The sequence below is a fragment of the Mustela nivalis genome (genome assembly GCF_964662115.1).
Source record: "Mustela nivalis genome assembly, chromosome: 13".
NCBI lineage: Eukaryota > Metazoa > Chordata > Mammalia > Carnivora > Mustelidae > Mustela > Mustela nivalis.
The window spans coordinates 38,593,557-38,597,900 of record NC_139032.1 but is presented as its reverse complement, the minus strand read 5'-3'; the positions used below and the strand labels follow the sequence as shown (position 1 = coordinate 38,597,900).

At 40.7% G+C, this 4,344-nt stretch overlaps 1 long non-coding RNA gene across 1 annotated transcript; it reads right to left on the bottom strand.

Annotated features, from left to right (window-relative positions):
- Positions 1 to 910: 910 nt before the first annotated feature.
- LOC309846341 lies at positions 911 to 3,510 on the bottom strand. Its single transcript, XR_014301854.1, has 3 exons — positions 3,467 to 3,510; positions 3,066 to 3,152; positions 911 to 1,152 (listed from the first exon to the last, which is right to left on the bottom strand). It is a non-coding gene; the product is annotated as an uncharacterized lncRNA (long non-coding RNA).
- Between the last annotated feature and the right edge of the window lie 834 nt (positions 3,511 to 4,344).

Below are 4,344 nucleotides of genomic sequence, written 5' to 3'. Positions count from 1 at the left end.
TTCATAATACCTTGCTTTTAGTGTAAATGTAGAGTTGTGTTTTGCTTTGTGAGTTATTCTGAAATATTTTCTTTTTCTAAATAATGAGTTAAGCCAATTTACATTTATTGATGGAATTTATGTTTGCTATTAGATCTCTTATTCAGTTGTATGTTAAAAATACTGTATATTTAGCATGTATACTTTTACTATAAAGCCTAAATGCTTTCACTGCTTGCTAAAGGTATTTTGGTATTTAAAATATTTCTACTTATGTTATAATGGTTACTTTTAAAATAATAATATTATCTGGGGCGCCTGGGTGGCTGTTGCGCTCTCCCTGCCCACAGAGATGACGCATCACACACACAGGTCGATGCACAAGCTCTTGCTTATTCCCTGGTCGATCTTTCTCCTCCCCTTCTTTCCCCTTCTCCTGCGGGGAAGTTCCCTTGCCTTATATAGGGCATAACAGCCAATCACAGTGGTGTTCACGTGAACAGGAGGTATCTGGGGCTGGTAGGCAGTGATGGCATACGGTGCTCATGTGATGAGCACGAGGTCACGTGTGGTCAGGGTGAATGTTTTTTAGGCTGTCTGTACTGCTCCAGCGCCATCTTAGGGGCGTGACCGGCGCCATCTTGGGGGCATGACCCCGACAGCTCCCCCTTCTTTATTTATTTGTATGGATAAGGGACTGTGCCTGTCTTAGGTTGGGACGATCAACTTGTGCCCTTACCCGTCATCAAATACTGCAGAGCATGCTGCAGCTTCTGTCTTAGGTTGGTATGCCGTTTTTGTCCTCATTACCCGTCATTGACTACCGGTCCAGCATGCTAAGCCATACTTGCGGTGAGCTACCATGCTCTGTGGTTACCAAGGCTTGATGTACAGCCTGCCAGTCTCTGGCTAATGTGCGTTGGAGGGCCCTTATCCACTGCAGCGCCAGGAGGAGGACGAGGAGCACAATACAGCCGAGTGCAATGGTCCCAAACCAGAATTTCCCAAAAGCCACCACTGCCTGCATAGTTTGTAGGAATTGGGGGGCCATGAGAGGGTTGACTCTCGTGGCATTGATCTGCAGAATCTCCATCTGGAGGGAGGCTGTCAGATTGTGGAATTTGGCTGACCAGGTGCCGTTGAGCATCTGAGATAATTCTTGGGAGAGGTTCGCTGCTCAGGAGAGATTAGAATGCAAGTTAGATGTGATGCATATGCCCGATAAGGGCTGGATACAACTGGTGGAGAGAATTTGCGACATTAGGTTCATTTGTTCCTGGAGGAGATCTACCCTTTGATTGAGGATCAATACGAGTGATATACAAGGGGGTTGAAAGGAAGAAGAATAGTTAAAACGAACAAAGAAGCAAAGGCTCCCGGGAAGGAGTAAGGAAGTGATGTTGTAAGCTGCTTCGGTGTTTTCGTATGGTAGAGATGGAAAGCTGGTACTTGCATCGGTAGAGAAAAACAAAGGAAAAACTGTCGAGTCGTTAGAGAGCGGCAGAGGAGCGGTCCAGGCTTGCACCATGGCCCATAATTGTACTTCTCTATTCCGCCATGGTTGAGTCAAAACACTGAAGGGTAGGATAAGTATCCAAAGTAGGCATAGGGGGTCCATCATTTACTCCAAAGGAGGGTGCTGGGATTAAATAATCTGTGTCAATTACTTTTGAAATTACTGCCAAAGCATTAGTTTTAAAAACCATCTGATAATGCTTGCTTCCTTTTAACCTTTATTTTGATCATGACCACTCATTACAAAATCCATTCACTTTATCTCTAGCAGAAGCAAATTACTTGATTATAACCCTCCATTACCTCAATAAACATCTCATCCCTAGACCTGCAAAGTTAGCAAAGTCAAGTACAGAATACCTAAAATGGTAGAAGAGGTAAAAAGGCATAGAGATGTTGGGTAGTCCCTCAGTTCTGGATACTGCTTAGCAGCGCAATATCAAATGAGCAATGACAGACAGCAACTATCTTAATCTAGGTCAGTACAACAGCCAAAATACTTTGTAAACTCTTTCTTTGGTTCTTTCTGGAGATCAAATCAATACTCTTCTGATTAAACAGCATGTGAGGATCTTAAGAGCAAGTGAAGTGTTTAACAATATTTACTTATCTAACATCTTTTACCAAAAAATTGTACTAAAAATAATACTAATCATAACTCATAACTGAGAAAAGTACTAACATAAACTGGTACTAACATAAACTGCAAAGGCCAAGAACAGAAATTAGGAGTTGTGTGATACTGAATAGTATATGTGAACTGAAGACTCTGCTGCCTTGTATAGCACCAAGTATACTTTCCTTTGATAAACCCAAACTTAGGCACAAGAACTCAGTGTTAACAGGATTTCAACTTTTCTTATTATGTTTTATTTGTATTTATACCTAATTTTTACTGAAACTTAATTTATTGAAATTTAATTTTTAAAAGATACTATTTAGAAAATGGTCTTACCTAGAGAAAATTATAGTGACACATATTTTAGATATTACATTATTATTTTTCATTTAGATATTAGATTAAAAGTCTATAGTATCACATATACTAATTATTTAAGCTGTCTTTCCATTTGAGATGAAAGGCTTATGCTAAGCTATATTCCTCACCTTCCCTGTGACTAAGAGCTGAATTGCGAGATATATACCTACAAGAAGTGGCAATCTGTAGCTATGAAGAGTTCTATGTAAGTGTGTAAGGTTAAGGGACCTATGAAAGGATTGAACTCCCCTCCTTAGCCACATTAGCACCATGCTCCAACTGAGTTAACTGGTTCAAAGTGTTAGATAAGACAGTGATAACTAAAGAAATAGGAACAAAGAAAGGTTCTATTTCATCATCTTAAGGTTTCACAGAGATGATACAGGTTTACTATTCAAATTCCCACCTCCTGAAAAACAACTTCTTAAATAACTCTCAAGAGGGGTTCTGTTATCTTTCAAAAGTCCCCGCAAGGGGCTCTCCATTCGGAGTCTAGAAATTTCTGACCCCATTATCTTTACCTTTACAGTTGCGATCCGCAAACATACAGCTGCTGTCCCTTTGTGGTTGCTCTTTAGCAAACTTCTAACACCTTTACAGTCGCGATCTGCGAACATATAGCTGCTGTCCCTTTGTGGTTGCTCTTCAGCAAACTTCTAACCTTTCCTTTGTGGTCATCCTAGTGATGAACGTGCAATATGACGAGGGGGAAAAAGTACTCATGTATTGCCTTCTCTCTAAAATGCTAAGTTTAAAAAGCTGCACAACTTCTATTCCATGAAATCTTCCTGTTAGAACTACCATTTCTAAAAATCAAGTAAACAAAATGGAAACATTGTATTTCACTCTGACAAAACTGTTCAATGTGAGATCAATGCACATAAAATTAAAAAGTTAAATATACCTCAATATTATCAGTAAATCAGAACATATCTCAACCAGTATCAGAATTTCTACCTTCACTGTATCATTGCTATTTTTAAATATACTCACAGTTCCCGGGTTTCGGCACCAAATGTCTCGCTCTCCCTGCCCGCAGAGATGACGCATCACACACACAGGTCGATGCACAAGCTCTTGCTTATTCCCTGGTCGATCTTTCTCCTCCCCTTCTTTCCCCTTCTCCTGCGGGGAAGTTCCCTTGCCTTATATAGGGCATAACAGCCAATCACAGTGGTGTTCACGTGAACAGGAGGTATCTGGGGCTGGTAGGCAGTGGTGGCATACGGTGCTCATGTGACCAGCACGAGGTCACATGTGGCCAGGGTGGATGTTTTTTAGGCTGTCTGTACTGCTCCGGCGCCATCTTAGGGGCACGACCAGCGCCATCTTGGGAGTGTGACCCTGACAGGTGGCTCAGTGGGTTAAAGCCTCTGCCTTCAGCTCAGGTCATGATCCCAGGGTCCTGAAATCGAGCCCCACATCGGGATCTCTGCTCAGCAGGGAGCCTGCTTCCTCCTCTCTCTGACTGCCTCTCTGCCTACTTGTAATCTCTGTCAAATAAATAAAATCTTAAAAAAATAAAATAATAATATTATCTGATGCTTAAGCCTACTTTTCCTTGCACAGACTCTCACTTTTTGATTTGTGGCTTTTCTTCTTTGGTATTCAGTGTTTCCCTATCTCCCATGTAGATGCCAATGAGTTTACTCTATTTTTTCATATAGTATTTATGTGTATGTGTTTGTGTGCACACATGTACACAATAACAACATTGCCAAAGTCTCTGTAATTCTTTGACACTCTTCTCAATTTTGGCTTGGCCTTAAAGTTTTATATAACCAGTGTTTTTAAATATATATATTTTTTATGTTTCCTCATTCATCTTTGGATTAAATGAAACTTTTTCTTTAGAAGGAATAGCTCTTGGA